This window comes from Oenanthe melanoleuca, chromosome 5 (assembly GCF_029582105.1).
Source record: "Oenanthe melanoleuca isolate GR-GAL-2019-014 chromosome 5, OMel1.0, whole genome shotgun sequence".
NCBI classification, from domain to species: domain Eukaryota; kingdom Metazoa; phylum Chordata; class Aves; order Passeriformes; family Muscicapidae; genus Oenanthe; species Oenanthe melanoleuca.
The window spans coordinates 49,904,852-49,923,833 of NC_079339.1; the positions used below are offsets into that span (position 1 = coordinate 49,904,852).

General features: G+C 39.1%; 1 long non-coding RNA gene across 16 annotated transcripts in view; it reads right to left on the minus strand.

Annotated features, from left to right (window-relative positions):
- The window catches only part of LOC130254448 (uncharacterized), a 235,096-nt gene that overhangs the window by 133,661 nt on the left and 82,453 nt on the right, over positions 1-18,982 (minus strand). For 15 of the 16 annotated variants that reach the window (XR_008840721.1, XR_008840729.1, XR_008840724.1 and 12 more), the window contains one exon: positions 6,205-6,313. This is a non-coding gene — a long non-coding RNA (uncharacterized LOC130254448). Of the gene's footprint in view, positions 1-5,932; positions 5,960-6,204; positions 6,314-18,982 lie in introns of all 16 variants that reach the window. The other variant, XR_008840730.1, reaches the window with a different exon arrangement.

Here is an 18,982-nt window from a genome sequence, read left to right on the forward strand (position 1 = left end):
ACCAGGAATGAGTAAATCAAGGCTGAAGCCTCCAGAGAGAGCTGTCTCTCCAGCAGTGTTTTGTAACACGCCTGGCTACCGCACTCGGATTCTCTGTTTGTCACTTGGCGAGCTGCAAACCCAACACTTCTGAGGCTGCCTCCCCTCCTCCCCTGCAGACCGTGACACTGGTAGATGGGCCTGATCCCTTGCTAAAGTGGAAGAGCTGCATTGACGTCAGTGGTGAGACTTCTCTTTCTTGCAACTACCAATCTGGCCCTCCCACTTTTACAAATGACCCCGAGGGGACGATATGAAACACAAAGCTTGGAAAAGTACAGAACTATGACTTGGGAACAGCCCATGGCACAGATTAGGGAACAGTAGCCATAAAGAGTTTGAATCCAGATGTGAAATTCCCCAAAGCTAGGACTATTCAACCCTTGTCTCATATGTGAGGCACACAAGCAAAATTAACTATTGGATCAACCTTGCCCATAAGACACAGCTTACTGTGAGCAACTCCACGAGATCTTTGGGAGCTGTTTACTTTCGGGACGTGCAAACAGCTCCATGTCTGGGAAAAGGCTGAAGCATATTCCACCCTTGGTGCAGCCAGCCAGGACCACTGCAGCAGGCAGGGCAGGCCAGGCCAGCTGACTGACACACTGGGATTTGCTCTGTGCAAATACTTCTTGTGCCCAGGGAGCACAGAAACCACAGCTGCAGCCCTGCCAGTGGGGTGGAAGGTGTCACGTCCAGAGGCAGCAGTGGGCACTCAGCTGACCTCAAGCAAACAAAGCCTAAGTGGAATGTGGTATCCTCAATTCCATCTTGGGTTTCAAGTGACTAAGCGAAGAGATGCATGAAATTCATATGGAGTCCCCAGGCTACTACATGCATTGAGCTACAGCTCTCTCTAAGCTGCCTCAGCCAGCCATAAAGGTAGCTGGGCTTTGGCCATGCAGAATTCCCACAGATTTCAATGGGAATTTCAGTGTTCCAGTCTGGACTCCAAGAATGCGGTGCTGGACCCAGAGCTCTGACGGCTGGAGCCGTATTCAATATCAGTGTCTGGCAACACCCATTTGTAAAACAGTGACTCATTCACAGGCACAACTTGAGAGGGACAGACAGGATGGCTTTAATCATTTCCATTTTGTTAACAAAGCTCAGTAAAACCAGATGAGCATCCTGGATGATAATAGTTGGTATTAATCTAATGATTGCAGTGATCCACTGCCGCAGTTAGGAATAGTTGTATATCCTACAGAATGCATTGTTTTCATTTGCTTCCAGAACATAGCAACTAATAGACTCCTGAGGCTAAGGAAAAAATAATTTTTAAACACCCATTAATTTATTTGGAGCAGGTTTTTTTTCTGAAAATCGGAGGCGTGGAAATAAATTACACAAAGTAATTTGAAAGAGAACATCATCAAAAGTACCTAAGTTACTCAGGAGCCTGAGACATCAGATAAATCAGCTGTCATTAGCACTTTCCATTCATTGTAAACAAGGGAGCAAGTGTTTTGTCTAATGGACTGTATAGGGAGGGACATTTAATTCAGGCAGTTATTACTGCAAGGTGCTCATTTGTGCAGAGTCTTTTCCACAGACCAGTTGGGTTTAGATTCAAATATACAGTTTTAAGTCTTTCCCTCTAACACTACCATACGTCAATCCTCAGATCTGACAGAAAGCATCTGAAAGCAAATTGCTAAAGCTAGAATTTGGCACTGGATTCTTATTCAAGATTTCTTTCAAAATAATGTGCTGCCTTTAGGCCACCATTTTTCCAGATCACATCTGGCTGACCCTTCTAATTTATTAAGGATGCAATTCCATGGCAGATTTGCAAAAAGATGCAATTCCATCTGCAAGTGTACCAAGATGTCCTGATAGAAGATACCTCTGATCCTAAAGTCTTGTAACTGCAACCCCCTAATTCTGATCCCAAACTAATATACTCTTCCCAGCAGAACTTACCAGTTCAGGCTCAGACACACACTAATGATGGCTACACAGATTCCAATTCCCAGGCTGCTTTTATCCAGCCAGCTTGGAGCGTGGACAGAGCGAGTTCATATCTGCCTGCCAAACCCTGAGTAGACATACCTTCAGTGACTCAAGCAGTTAAGAGTAGAAATGCAGGATGAATCCTGAGCAATATTCTCACAGTTCAGTAAAGGCTGCCTTGGCTTACTAATTTGGGAAGGCTGCCAGAGCATGGTAGTTTCCTTTGCTTTCTGGATTGATATGACTATTCCTTACTTTGAGTATCAAAACTCTTCCTGGCTGACACTTTCCCAACTTCACAGTAAGTCTTGCTCCACTAAGAAGACAGAGATCTCCTGCTCAAAAGCATGTGTTCCCTCAGGATTTGCCTCTCAAGAAAATACAAAATCAACATATGCTCTACCAAACTCCTTCCGCTAATTTAATGTCCCCTATTCTGTAGGGTTACAGGTCCCTAGGGAATACCAGCACCTCACAATGTATTACTGAATGGATGAGACAGACATATTTAAATTCAGCATTGCAGTCTGAAAAACCTCTGGTTAAGATCATATCAATTAGGCAATACATGAGATTTCCTACAACAGCACCTATCTTAGAAATGATAAACATCAGATGCTTTAATAGAACTAAAGTTCCCACCATTCACACAATTTCTATTGCTTTATCTTTCTATAGTAAATTGCATAAATGAGAGATAAAAACTGGATTGCTTCTGAATGTTGTCCACTTTCACCTACAGTCCCAGCCTACTGTGTAGTTCCACCATGTCTGTTCCAGCCATTTTAGCTCTTGAGCTACATTTCACTCACCATTTTTATAGCAAAACATGTAACAGTAAGTTTGTTCTTCACCTCCACCCATTGTATATCTAGGTTAATGCAATAAATTAATCGGAAACTACCTGCTTGGAGATCTGCAGCACTTCCGATCTCAGATGGCATCAGGAATTAAATATAAGTCAGAGAGAATTCATACAACCCACTTCTCCCTACCATTCCAAGCATTTTCTGCTTTCTTCTCAGTTTTCTCCTCCACCATCATAACAGAACTTCATCACAGTTGTTTTCTATGACCAAAACCAAAAAACCTATTTAACATTTCAACCACAATGAATCTAATTTTGCTCTTTGATGACCCCAGTATGATTCATTTCCCAAGTAATCCTAGTAATCATTGTTTTTTAGTAGTATATTTATCCAGACTCATTATTGTCCATACAAGTATCTGTAGTTCATTTATTATTTATATTTTTAAATCATAGGGATAATTTCTTCAGGCTTATACAACACTTCTAGTTGGGCAACACCAGCCTGTCAACACCTTCTTTTCCTTTTCGCAGGAATTCTTCCATCATGACTGCAGCATCCATACATATTCCAACTTTTGCATAACCTTGTCCACTGTCTCTAGTATTCACTTAAATTTGAGTTTTTCCTTTTCAATTTGCTTAAAGCAGAGTCTGTAGCAGTCCATCCAATTCAGCAAAATCTTTCTTTAGGACTAGCAATGATATTAAGACATTGGGATTTTCATGCTTTGCTTAATGCATTTTCTCCTGCATCTCTTGATTTCAGTTAGTTTCTGCTAATACTTTCCCTCCAGTCCAGGCAGCAATGTAGTGGCAGATCTTATTGCAGCAGCATAAAAATATCACTTATTCAGTCTTGTGTTGTGACAATAAACTAACAGGTTTGCAAATTAAGGTGTGTAAACTCTTTTTAAATTTATTTTATACCTACAAATTCTTCATGTTCTCTGACAAAGCCATCTAGGAACTCTAATCTGAAAATGTGCAAGAACTAAAATGACAAAACCCTCCAAATTTTTAATATACTATAAATATATGTTTATAGGTTGAAGAAAAAATAAATAGTGCCTTCTTCTTTTACTGTCCTATTTAGCTCTTTCCTTTCCCTTGCCTCAGACCTGTGGAGATGAAAGGATGATGTCTGTGACACTCTGCTGTATGGTTCAGCTGCAATGCACACTTACCCCCTGCATGTAAGCATGTCTTCCTCTATGGCACAGGCTGAGAAACCATCTAACCCATGTTTAGCAGCAAAGGAACTTTCTTTTTTACACAGCCCCTTGCTTAATAACAACAATGTCACTTAGCATTTGAGATCACAGTTCATTGTTTGCAGTGCCTTGTTTGTGTGCAGCACTATAAGGTGGGTAGCACACGCTGCCTCTCACTTATTTTCATAAGCTGAAACTAATTAATGTTTTGCATGCCAGGGATAAGAGGACAGCTGGAAACCATCAAGGGGAAATGCAAGCAGTACATGAGCTGTTTCTTCAGTCAGTTGTTTCACTGCCCAAGGCACACACAGGCAGCTCACAGCTTCGTCTCCTCAGGTCCAGTCCTGCTTTGCTCTGTCACTCAGAACTCAATACAAGTATCCCAACTTTGCAGTGCTATAACAGAGAACAGACTTGAGCCCAAATATCCTATTGGTACTTCAAACATTCTTGTTCTATCAAAACTTGATACTTAAAGCCTTCTGGTGACACGGACAATCAGGATAAATGAGCAATTAATACTACATAATTGCCTTAGACTATGCTCAGAAATCTCTTCCAACTCACAAATAAAAGTTCACATACTCAAGCCACAAGTCTCGGACTGCATACTCCATCAATAGACATATCTTTGTCATATCTCCTGGAGGCCAAACACAGGGTTTGTCCTGACCATGAGGAATAGAAGCAGAGTTGAGGTTCACTGCAAATGCCATCTTACTGGTCTTCATTACTCAGGCCTGGGAACAGTTATCCAGAATGCTTCTGCTGATCTCACTTTCTGGTTAGCTCTCCCTCACTTAACCCTGAACCTTTCACATACACATGAAGACAAACAGCCAAAGTTCTACATGCTAAGACTTAAGCAAACACATTTTGTGCCAGGTGGCATAGGCCAATAACCTGCAAAGGTCCACACCCACACAGAATTACACAATGGACCACACGTAATTTGGAGTATGCCATTTGCCTATCACTAGGAATTATCAAGCACCAGTCATTTCCACAAACAGTTTGCTGGTCTCAACAGATCAGTTACACTGCATTTATTTTTGCTCTAAGCAATACCTTCTATGCCTGTCATTCATACCAATTTGGGAGCTCACCCAGATACATCACTAACCCTTTTCCAGGTCCTCAAGCTCAGTAACATTTAATTCACCAAGTGGGATTTCTCTGGCTCTTCTCTGCAATCCTAATTTCAGCTTTTATCCTGAAGAGCTGCCAGAGACAGAGTCTGCTCACAGGGATCCCAAATGCTACAGCCCACTGCAGCCCAACACTACACGACAGCAAATATTTTGAAAGAAAGAAAAGACTCCATAAAACATCACTGCAGCTCTAACACTCCAAAATGTGAATTCATACGTCAGTTCAACATGTTCAAGCCTCCACACAGACCTCCCCCAAGGCTGAGCATGAGGTACCTTGCTGGTGTCCTGGTCTCAGCTTTAATCACTGCTTGGCAAGTGGGCTGAGCCCAGCAAGGGCAGCTCTCCAGGCAAGACCCACAAGAACTTTTCTCCCTGCACAGTAAACAGTACACCATCTAACTGATAGCCTCAGTGATTCTTTCAGGAGAAATACAAAGAATAGAAGTGAATTCCCAGGAAGTAGCTCCTGATCTCATCCAGAATATTAAATTGCAAGGTATTTTGTAGATTTTCAGCTGACATCGGAAAGGCCCAGCTAACAATCCAATTAATCTCAAAACAATAACAGGCCTTAATCTAACATATATCAGCAAATTCCTGTTTCTCTCTTTTCTAACAAAAATAACAACACTGTAGTTGCCAGTGCATTAATAAGATCCTATTTCTGCTCCAGAGACTGAATCGAACCTTTGTTCTTCACAGCAAAGGATTAAGAAGGTTGCTATTTTGGTAATGAGATGTGGAGAGGTACTTACTTTGCAGCTGAGATCCAGGCTGGATGCCTGAGAAAGGAATAAACTGTGTTACCTCAGATGAACTTTATTTGTATAACCAGTGTATCAAACTCTGTTAGTGTGATGCATATCGTTAGCAATAAAGAGAGACTATTCATGAATAATTACAATTTGATAGAGTGTTTAAGCTCATTTACAAAATATGCCTTATGCTGTAGATAAAGTCATAAATGTAGATTTTAAGATAACAACATGCACACACATAAGAAATTAGAAAAAGTAAAACTACTTACTTTCTAGGTAGCTTATTGGTCAGTTGCTTTTTTTTTTTTTTTTTCCACAAAAAGTCTAATTTTTTTCCAGATATCTCTCATCTTTTAACAAGCACATCGTGGAGAAACACTGTCACAAAATGACACAAGAAGAAAAAAAAAGTGTCAGAAAAAACAACACATGGACAAATACGGAGAGTACTGAAAAGAAGATCAAACCATATGACACAGTTCCAAGTGCTGAGGCACCAACTCAGTGCCCAAAATGATTGAGAAAACTGTTTGTGAGGCTGGAAAAGGAAGCAGTGACCTGTGAAAATGAAACCAACTTCATGAAAACATTAGTCATATAAAAAATATGTTGTTTATAGTTATCATAACAACATTTTCATTAAACAAACATGTTTAGTATATAAAGTTGTTGCAAGTAAAACATTTCCAAAGGACTGGGGTAAGTAAGGTAGTGTGGTTAGAACCTGGCACCACTTCATAATTACATAGGGATCAACTTCTTGCACTTAGAAATGGAAATGTTTGGGGCTTACATCAGAGGAGGTCTGAATTTCAAAATGAAAAGTATTTTTGTAACAAGATCTAGGAGCATCTTCAGATACAGCAAATACAAACAGAAGAGAAAGCAAACAGAGTCTCAACGTTTCACTTGCATCCTCCTTCTGGGCTGTTGACATGAGGAAGTACTTTGAAAACATGACAAAAAATTAAACTATTTACTAACTCTCATTTCCAGTCTATCAGACCAGAGTATTCCAAACACATTTATCAAAGACACACCATGATGCAATACAATCCCAGAAAGAGCCAGAATATCAGAAATTGCTCCATTGGTCATTGCTGATATCCTCTGGGAATGATGACTTGCATCTGATTAAACTTTCTTATCTCTCCTTCTCTAATTAATAGTAAGAATAGAATACCAAAAATCCACAGATGTTCAGATATGTCTAGCAGCATAGGTGCCAGATATCCTAAGGAAACAAATCTTATGAAGTCAAGCTTTGTCTGCATGAGAGGTCCCATCATATCACCCCTTCAACAATCTTTTGGACATGATCACCAATTCCAACTATATCTGATAAAAGCAGACACCTCAGAAACAATTAACTTTTTAACAACATGCAGGAAAATCATTGGATGGGTGAACAGAATGGTGTTAATAAGGGTTTTATCCAGCCAGACGATATGGTACTTTATTCATTTCAAGCTCAGAGCAAGTTTTTCAAAATCAACATCAGTACAAAACAAATTGTGTTCACAAGTTTACATTTACAGGGTACACTTTAATCAAACATGGAAGGAATTGAGCTCAGTGTAGATGTGACAAAGGAATATTTTTTGGCCTGTAATATGAAGGCAGTCAGAATGTACAAATAAACAGTCTTCACTCTTTGAGTCTACAGAACATCATGATTTCCTATTCAATCCTCCAGCAGGTTAATTAAACAAATAATTTATTTACAGCAGAAAAGAGGATGAAGTTCTTCAGGGACTGACACCTGAGTATCAGTGTGAAGTTATGACAGGAGGATCCACCTGTTAAAGTTTTTCACTTTCACTCTGTTCAGAAACACCAGTATTGAGCATAATTGAAGATTATAAAATAACTCCCTCTTTGAATACTTTAAGAATTTTCAGCATGATATCATGGAAATTATAATTAATTTGTAACTCAAGTGTTAACTTTCAATGAAAAGTGTTCAGAGCCTGGACACTGAAGGTTGATCCACACTGAAGCAACTCTGATAGGTCTCAAAGACAGCTATTCTTACAGAAAGAAAAAGGATCCTATCCGTGCAAGACTGGACACTCAGAATTAATACACAGATTTTGCACAGACATCCCTAACATTTAGATATTCAGCCACCTAATTTAAATTCTTTGGACTTATCCCTAGGAGGAACAGGCATTGTGGTTGAACAAGATGATTGAACATGAAATTCTGGAAGTGGCAGTTTCATTAGAGGGGGAAAAGCATATTTGAAAATTAAATTTGGCTGCCATATGGTGTGGGGAACTCAAATGGAAAAAAGTGTCTTCCATGCTTCAGCTGAGTTTTCTGATAGCTGCCTGTGCCTGCCCCATGCAGCCTGTGGGTTGAATGGACACCCCAGGAGGAGGCAGACACACAGCTGGGTGACAGCTTTAACAGCTGGCTTCCATTTCTAAATGTGCAGTCTGAGTCCTGAGTGGATGGATGGATGGATGCAAAACTGCACGGGCACACGTACACACATTTTTCTTTTACAGTGCACAGATCATCATAAAATCACCTAAAATGCTCTCTCTCTGTGCATGTCTACAGACTCAGTCATTTCTATGACAATAGCCTTCTTTCTTCAAATTTTATATTATCTCAGATTTCAAGACTTCATAGAAGGGTAAAAAAATAAACCCTCTGCATTTAAATGAAATGGTTTAGGGACCAGCAGTCTCTCTGCAGCAGAGCTTGCAGATCCCACAATTCTCTCTTTCCCAAATATATAAGACAATCCCAAAGTCAAAATTTAAAAATTACACCTGGTGAATCATTCTAGGTAACAGGGAGATGTCCAGGGTTCCAGACATTAGTTATATGTTATACAAATTTCAGAGCAGAGAAAATGCAAGTTATATTTATATATATTTATATATATTTATATATATTTATATATATTTATATATATTTATATATATTTATATATATTATATTTATATATATTATATTTATATATATTATATTTATATTTATATTTATATTTATATTTATATTTATATTTATATTTATATTTATATTTATATTTATATTTATATTTATATTTATATTACCATCACCATAGCCTTTCTCTGGCTTAGTGACCTTTTATAGAAGCTGCAAAGGCAATGTCTCAGTGCATCAGAGACCCAGAGGGAGAGGGACAGAGCTGACACTGGGTACCCTGCACTTGCAGAAGTTTGGAAACACTGGCAGGAGGCAGCCTAGGTCCATCTTCACCTGAATCAACAGGTGTTCAGAGTGCCCAGACTTGCTGAAAATGAAGCCATGGTTGTCTCCACTTGGGCAACCACACTTAGAAGCACTTTTTGAAAACGTAGCCTGCAGGGAAATGAGGGTTAGCACAAGCTGTCCTGGCTCCCAGGCCTCACACAGAGGCAGCTCTTTGACTGTAGGACTCCTTTTTCCCTCACATACCCTGGTCCTCTGCAGTGAGGTGGGGCCAGAGGGAGGCATTTTCAGCCTTCAGAGGACCTTTATACTGTATTAAAAATATGGGTTCTTTAATGTTTCCTTTCTCAAAAGTAGTAATATAAACTAACTGAGTGTGCTCTTAGGAGAGCTTTTGGCAAGGGTATGGGACAATCCTGTGCCAAACCTCATCTTTGGCATGAAGAAATAAACAGACTGTGGTTCTGCATAAAGACAAAACTTTTGGAAAGCCTTTAGAATATTTCTCATAATGAAACAGTGGGGGGGTAGTTTTCTTGAAACTCTGAATACTCTCCAGAATAAAAATCCAACCTTTAAATGTTTTGGTCTCTTCAATTATGAACTCGGTTTCTTCACCAAAAAAATTGAAACAATTAAATGATGAATGATGGATGTGCCCTGATTTTAAACAATCCTCATTAAGGCTATTTCCATACTGTTTCATCTGTCTATAGTAAATAGAAATATTGTGTCAGATAAGAATTATTCCCATCACTCTATATTACAGAAAAGAAAACTGAGATTGAAAGATCATGTGCTCTGTCTGTCTAAAGCCACAAATGACCTACTGCCCAGAGCAGCAGTGCCAGATTATTTTGGTCCAGACTCTGGCTGTTGAACCCTATGCTTCTTGATGGATGATGTTCCCACGCACAGTACCTGAACAAGAATATTTTTAAAAAATTTAAAAAAAAAAGGGAAAGAAAGGCCTGGTCTTGGATTTTATTTCTTCTTGCTCCCAATAGTGTTCCACAACAAAATGAATGACAATGCAGATTGTATAGGGGATCCAGAAGAAAAGAAATCACAAAGTTTCAGAAATATCTTGGTAAAAATGTCCTGACAATGAGATTTCTCATTACATCACACACAACTTCTGTGCCATAGAATAGATCAACCTCCCACATTTAGCAAATGAGGTTTATCACACATAGACCTAAAACACACTTAGATGAAGACTGAGTATCCAAAAGGCTACTGTGGTTTGCCAATACACACACAATCCTTTTGGACTACCCAACATATCATGAGTGTTATTAAAAGAAACTAAATACTTTAAGAACAAGTTTAAGAAAATTTTAATAGTATTCCTTTTTGATTTTGGGTGGAAAGGGTTGCTGTTCTCTTTCTTTTGAGGATTATTTTTTCTAAGTACATTTCTAAGTCCTACTTAGTTCTGTTTGACTCCAGTCTTGTAAACCCTTTGTGTGTTTCTTTTGCACTCAAGCCTCTTTAAGCGATTTTGCATCTCCTATTCCAACAAGGATTTTGCTGTATTGCTCCTTTTTGTTCTCTCAGAAATCAAGTCTCTGCCTACAATTTGAAGAACTTCTCCCATGCACATGCAAGTCCACTGCTGTAGGCAACAGAAAAGTTTCAGTATTAATAACCTATGAAAAATGAATGAGGCAATTGTCAACTCATAAAGCTTTAAAGTTCTCTGCTTACTCCAGCAGATATGTCTGTAGTGGATTCATTCATGCCAGATCATCAACTTTTCTCTGAAATAATGGCAATCACACAAAAAATGTTTAAATACAGATGCCAAGGTTCTGATGTCACCATGGGATTGTTCAAGCTGGAGCCAGGACCCTGCTGGAGGTCAATCTAGACCTTGACAGCAGTCTACCACTTCCAGAAAATGGACATACCTCTGCTGCACAGCCCTCCATTACAGCTACATAGTTGACATCAAGCATATCATTGCAAGAAGCAGTGGTTAAGCCCAAAGCTTCAAGAATTTCACTAAAAAATGTACCAGTATCTGGTTATGCAAAGGCCTTTGGTTAAAGAATACATAAACTCCAAATACCACTGAGGCTTGCGGGTTGAATTTTTGGGGGTTTTGAGTTTAGGAATTTAAGTTGCATATTACTGTGAGAAAAGAGAAAGCAAAAACAACTGAGAAATGGTACTAGTCCACTAAAAACTCAGTCATAAGCTATGATGCCACAATAATAAATGTTCATGTAGGACAGAAAGATAGGCTGTGACCTCATTTCCACTAATTACCACAAAGCTGTTTGCTGCATTTTTATAAATGCTTTCCCATCTTCACACTTAGTACACTTCATTGCAGTGGTTCCCCTTCATTATTTAGACCCCAGTTTGATAGGTGACCAGCCCAAGCTCTCATTTATATCCAAGTGCTTCCCATCAGAATTTAGCAGTTCTTATGCCAGAAGATGAGAAGTTTTCCTTAAAAATTTCCTCCTTATTTTCACCTTATAACTCACTGCAGTGTCTGGAGAAGTGATGTTGGCATAAAGTATTGGGTAATATGGGGGTTTTTAAGCTTAAGATGCATAGGCAACATTTTAGGCTGCAAGTGATTCAGAGGCACTACTGGAGAAGTATTTCCTGTAAGCAGCACTATTAAAAAGTGGTTATTTAAAAGAGATTAACAAAACAACAGAGTGGAAGTGGCTGACCTGCTGGGAGGTGTAACATGAGGCTGGCATGAAGTCAGGAGCACAAGACGGATGTGTAGTACCTTAAGAAGGAGGATGCTGAGGATCAAGCAGGGTTTATACAATAAAACCAGAGAAGAGGTTCAGTTGAGAAGAACTTTCCCTGCATCAATGAGGAAGCTCAAGGCAATATTTTCAACCCAGTATGCACTAGCTGCTATAGGGGGATGCCAAGGCCTGACCCCAGTTAATGAAAAAGTCTTTGCTGACCAGGGTCACCACCAGGTGATAAAGAGCCCAAGCCCCCCAGTGAATTCAAATCCTCACAGTCAGGTGCACCCTATCAACAGAAGTGCTGCTGGTGTTCAACCAAAAAGCAAATGTGAAAAGGATATTTCTTTCACAAGTGCTTTTTAGGCAAAGCTTCATGGCCTATCATGCACAGGCAAGTACAGACTTGCATTGGGTAAACATCTTTAAGGCCATGTGCATGCACAGTAGCTCTGAGGAGTACAGCTTGTGTTCCCTCCACTGACCTCATTCTCATCCATCTATGTTTAATGTAGTCCACCACAGCAACTGAGTTCTGTACTCGCTAAATACACAATGTGCATAAATTTTGGCTTTTTCTAAATTGCCACAGAAGGTAAACTCACAATTTTTTTTCAGGATAAAAGCGTGGGTTTTATGCAAACTTATTTTCTTAGCAGACAATTGAAAACACATTTTAAATATATTTGTCTACTATTTAACAAAAAAAATATGAGCAGATGTTTTTTGGATGAGCTACATTGTTTATTATTTTCCTAAGATGTCCAAAACATGATACTTATTTAACCCCTAGAGTAGTGACACAGAAATGACATGATGTGCATCATACATCAAATAATGGTCACTCCTGCTGTTCTTTAGACATTTGGGGCTTAATTTGCAATTATTTGCATTTATAGAACAAAGCTATACAATAGAAATGGGAACACATCTCCTAAGTTGATACAGAATTGATTTTCAAAGGGTGACATGCACCAAAAATCCTGTTGCATGATTAGTATAAACATGTAAACAAAAGAATGAGGAACAGCGTTGTCTGCTAATGGATTTTCAGTTATGAATTTCCATTGTTATAACATGTGATTAATTTACATGTTCAAATTAAGTCTCCATTTTTGCATGTTTAATTATGAGGTATTTAAGAGCATGGTTGGGTGTGTTTGATTATAAGCAACATCTAGGAAAAAGCTTGGCGCTTGCAATTTGCTTGTCCTCATTTAAAATGTTCTCATTACATCATGGAATGAACAAGTTAAATAAAGGAATGTGTCTGTTCCCAGACACAATGCACACAAGTCAAGAGCTTTCCTCCTAACATTTCCCATAAGGATCAAAGGTATCTTTTTGACAAGTGAGTGGCAGAGGGAATCTGTGGAAACAACAGTGTGTCCTTGGAGAGTCCAGTAGGGCACATACTGTGGATGCTATCATATAATCTCACTTCAGAGTTCCTCCAGTTCCAAAAAATTCAGACAACCCTAAATTTTAGTGGGATTTCCATTTCATGCCTCTGTGCCATGCATGACCAGCTCCAGGGACTAATGCTACAATTTTTCTAGTAAAACACAAGGGTCCAACTGCAAAAGAGGGCTTAGGGCTGTCATATAACTGGTTTTTCAGTTCAGCTGCCAAGTCAAACAGTTGAAAAAGAATGTTGGTTCAAACTGAACCAAATTCACAATTTTTCCAGGTTTCCACACTAAAACCACTACCATCCCCACCCAGCCCACTGTACTTCATTTAAAATGAAATGTTCCACATGTCTCAAGAGGAAGCATTTTTGGAAAATGCAAACATTTAGCAAATGCAAACATAAAAGGCAAGGAAATAAAAGACAAGGTTTACAAAATCATTGCAAAGGGATTGTTCTCTCTGAGATTTTATGTACAGTTCACTCTATGTTATACTGTTTCCTACAGTATTGAAGCCAGTTTCCAAAGTGAGTACCATTAACATCAGGCTGGAGAACCTTTCTTACTCTATTGCTCCTTCACTCTCAACTATCATTGAAGCAGTTTGCATGAAGTGGCTTATTGTACTGATTCCATTTTGGAATTATACAAAGAATAATTGCTGAGATACTCCTATGAGGAATTAGGAACATAAATTTAAATTATTGTCTTGATTAGACAGGGCATGGGTTTGAGCTATGATCTGATTTTGCTTGTGTGACTATTTACTGTAGGATTGTGAGGCAGGTTCTCACCTCTTATATTACAAATGGTTCACTCTGCATGCAGCACTTAAGTGGCCACCACCAAAATGACCATCCTTAATGCCAGCTGATCAGCACAAGCCCCTGGCAGAGATGGCATCAGATCCTCAGAGAGCTCCTCTGAAGGAAAAATGCGTGAAGAGGAACAAATGAGAGCATACTGCAGCAGACCTCACTGCTGCTGATTGTTCATATCCTGTCCTAAGAGACAGGACAGCAGGATCTAAATCTCCAGAGCAGAAGGCAGAATTAAACCACAGCATCCATCATTGCAGATGAACAGCTTAACCACCAAGAGAGGAGGTAGAAGGTTACCTCCTTCCCACCTCTGGCAGTTCTCAGAATAATTTTCTGGTAGACAAGGATCTTAAATTCTTGAATTTCTTAAATAATTCACTCAATGCCAGAAGTGACCATTTTGACACTAAGCATTTCTCTTATTTTCCTAGCAGGTAAACACAGACTTCTGAGAAAGAATAGTCCCTCAAACAGGAATATCCCCTCTCTAGCAAAGCAAAAAGTCTGGTAAATGTAATACCAAACTCTTCTAGATAAGATTTGTTACATATTATGAATCAAGTTGATCACTCATGGTAGTATACATATTTGGAAATGCTTGCATACCTGAAGCATCAAGGCACTGCATCTCAGATCAACTGCCTGGTTTACAGAAAAGTTCTGGAGAAAATCCAGCCTTCTCACCATTCCTACTCATTTCTACAATCTGTGCTCTTTTCTGCATCTTGGCACTATTTGCACAAAGGCATTGGCTGGACAAGCAGCAAAACACAGTATCAAATATCTGAACTCATGAAGGCTTGTGAAGAAATGGCCCTTCTGGTTGGTAAGTTTTTTATGTCTACAGAGATTCCATAATCATGGAATCATAGAATGTGGAGGGGTTGGAATGGGTCCTAGACACCATTGAGTCCCAATCTGCCCTGCCACGTGCACAAATATCTCCCACTAGATCAAGTTGCTCAGAGTTTCCCTGTAGCCCCTCTCAGACACTGGAAGGTTGCTGAGTTTCTCACACAACCTTCTCCAGGCTGAACAGCCCCAACTATTATCGATATTTCTAGGGGAAATGCTCCAGCCCCCTTATCAACTCGAGGTCACCTCTGGACTTGCTCCAGCAGTTCCATGTCCTCCTTGTACTGGGGACACCAGAGCTGTGTGCAGTGCTCCAGGTGGGGTCTCACAAGAGCTCAGGGAAGAGTCATTTCCTTCAGACTGCTGGCCACACTCCTTTTGATTCAGCCCAGGATTCTTGGCAGTGATAGAAGTAGAAAAATGTATTTTAAATAAATTTATCAGAAGTGATGATCTCTAATATGACAGAGAATAAACATCAAACATTTTCAGGTAATACTAGTCACTCACACTTGCTGAATAATGGGATGAATCAAAGCAGACCCTGTCCCAGAAGACGGATCCTAAGAAAAGATGCTGTAACTATATACCTGAGCTTGCTGAAATTTAATTCCAAGCATGCTTTTTCCAGGAAGAGACAGTTAAAACCTGTTAAAAGCCAACACCAGCCACCATATATTTTGGCAACATTTTCTTTGAATGTACCAAATAACTAGGAGGTGACACCTCTCTTTCAGCATCAGAGGTTGAAAATATGATGAATAGAAATTTTATTAAGTAGAAAAATTTGCTTCATTTAAGAAATGTTGAGCTGGATTAAACCAAGAAATTACATTTTTACTCAAGTAGTGGAGATGAGAAGGAAATATATTTAAAAGGAAATAAAAGAAAAAGTGAAAGTGTTATTTTTTGTTTGACATTATTAATACATGGAAACATTGCATTAGAAATTGCATGGAATTAAAATTATTTTGTAAATGTTACTGAATACATTTTAATTTCCTTTCTTCTCTTTTTCATGGAGGCTTAACTTCTAATCTCCAGCAGTTATCATTATAGCTGAATCCTGCATTTATTGCTCAGGGGCAAAAAGCTATTTGCAGAAGGTTATTAGGTTTATTGCTAAACAGTAGCTATGTGGAAAAAAAAACAGGTCTTTGAAAGAAGACCTGGCATGCAGATAACACTTATGACTGAGTAAATTCCACAGTAATTCTCTAAGCAATTGTTTTTTCTTCCGCCATGTTTTTGTGACTTTCTGTGTGCTTTTCACTCCACTTTAGGCATTCAAAGTGTTCTGGTTGGCTCCTTGACTAACGATGAATTTTAGCTTTCAAATGTTGCACACACAGTTGGGATTCTCACCAACGTTTTACCTGCCACAGGACATGGTTGGAGTGCACAGAACTCCTGCCATTGCCCAGGAGACACAAACATCTTCAGTCTGGAGCTGCATTCAGAGCACACTGAGTAAAGACAGACAAGATGTTCAGAAAGCAGGAACGGCGGCTAGGCGAGCTGCAATACCACACTGGCACAGCCAGAATTCTTCTTGCTCTGTGCTACCTTGTTCAGCAACATCTGAAGGAACTGCCTCTCACTGAACTGTGGCACACTGACCTCCCCAAAAACCCAAACAGATTATGAGAATGCCTTAAAACACAGCTGGATTGCTCACAGGCAGAGTAACACATTCAGAAAGCATTGCAAGACCTCCAGCTCACACAGCTTTACTGTGGGAGGGCTTTAGTTGGAACTTCTAAATATTAGCTAAGGAAAAGAGCTGTTTATATCATTTCAGCACAACTCTTTATTCAATCCATTTGGATTTTTAATAGTTGCTTTGCTCTTGTTCAGTTAGGAGATCATCAGTAATTTGCAGTATTCTGGACATTTTCAAACATTTCACATATTTTTGTGTTAGAACTGCAGTGGATCACATGACATGCAGCTGTGTTAACATATTTAGGGTTTGGATACTTCCAAACTCCTGCACTCTGGAGTATTATTTTTCTACTTGTTTACATTTGAGAATTACTGGATTTTGTTGGGTTTTCTAACCACAAGGTTAGAATTTATGGAGAAAAATTAAGCAGTAAATAGGTACTGTGTCTTACCTTCGTTTTTCATGTCTTGCCTGCCAGCAGAAGGATTAGAGAGATAAAGCTGGTTTTCTTCTGTGAAACTGTAGCTAGTCCAGTCATAAACTCACAAACACTCCTTTCCATTTCAGCTATACTTTGACCACACAAGTATGGTTTGCAGATTATGGGAGTTACAGAAACACATAGCAAGGAGCTCTCAACAGCCTGAATTATATACCAGCAGGAAGAGCTTCCAAGGGACCTCTCCATCCCTGCAGTGCTGAAAAACTTCCAGGGGAAATCTTCCTGGATACTGACGATCTCATCTAACCCAGGGAAAACTACTCTCAGCCAGCTGCTTCATTGTGGGAAAGTACCAGCACACAGAAGAATTATTCATAAACACAAAACTTTACCCCTAAAACACAGAGCTTTTACCTGCTCAAATTATGTTAACCAAAATAAGTCCCAGACATGCCTCATCACTTAGTTTCATAGAGCAAACAGATCCCATAATTCTTTCTAAAGGTGCATGACTGCACCACAAATAAACTAAACATATATTATCTTGTTTGAGATTTTTTTCTTTCTTGACTCTGCAGTTTTTGTTGGTTGTTTCTTTGGGGATTTTTTTTATGCCAACAGTCTCGGTGGTGGAATCCAAGGCATGCCAGATATTGATACTGGAAGCTGGTAATACAATTTTTATCACAGATAAATCTGCAATTGGACATATAAAGAAGAAACTAATTACATTATCTCTGAGGGAAATATCTGAAATTACATAGACAACACTTTCTAAATAGAAAATTTACAATGAAATTTGTTCATAAGGACTGTTGAAAGTGATTTAATTAAAACATGATAGGTCAGTCAGCTGACTGCAGATGATTTAATGGTAAATTCTCCAAAATCAGCACTGTGAAGTCTGGAGAAACAGTAGCAAATTCTGTGTTTGGAGACCTTGGAAGAGTATATCACCTGTAGTCCCACAGCAAAAGTTCCTCAGCAGGGACTCAGTAAAGGAATGGATTCCACCTGTCCTTTAGCTGCTGCTACAGGTGTCTCATAGGTGTTAGTTTGTACCTGCCACTCTAAACCTCAGACACACTTCAGCATAGAAAGTTTGCATTCAAATGCCATCTTCAATTCAATTTGAAAGAATAAAACAATGAGATTTTTTTTAATGCCCAACTAAAATTTCTTATTAATACCTCAAGCCCTCTTCAAGAGTAAGAGGAATGATACAAACTATTATTTTTAAAATTTTCCTATCTGAGAATAAGAAGCATACTTCTATTACAGAATGAATGACTCTCATTAGTTAATCTATTGCTCAACATAGTTCTAAGTTAGAGATCAACACAATTTAGGGCATAATTCTGACTTGACCTTGCAGATATTTCAGACACTTTGTTTCAGCTTGAGATAGCATAAGGTAAGATAAACATTTTATGCTCATTAACTTGCTTTAGGAAAGGAAAAAATACCAAAATTTTAAAAAATACAGTAATTTGTCAAGGAAGAGCAAGACTACAGGAGAAGCTGTGAGATGGTCTGCTGAAGTGACTTCATGATATTTCTCTCTTTACTTTGGGGTATTGATCTGGGATAAGGTCTCATTATTATTTCCAGAGAGCACCACAGTTCTGCAACAGCTGATAAAAACTTGGACATTCTGCTCCATAGGGAGGAACTTCCCACATTTCCAAACAAGTCTTTATTCTAAACAGAAGTCAAAACAGGGCACCTCCAAGTTTCCTGCAAGAAGGAAATGTCAACATTCTGTCTTAGAAAAATAAGTGCATGTCATTGTTTAGCAACAAGCTGCTCCAGGGGAATCCTGAGATTGCCCCAAGACCTAGAACTGCTTGAGGAACACCCCTGGGGAGCAGGCTGCACTCAGCCAGGGCAGATTTTCGACATCCTCAGGAATAGAACTGTTTCAGCTACAAACCCATCT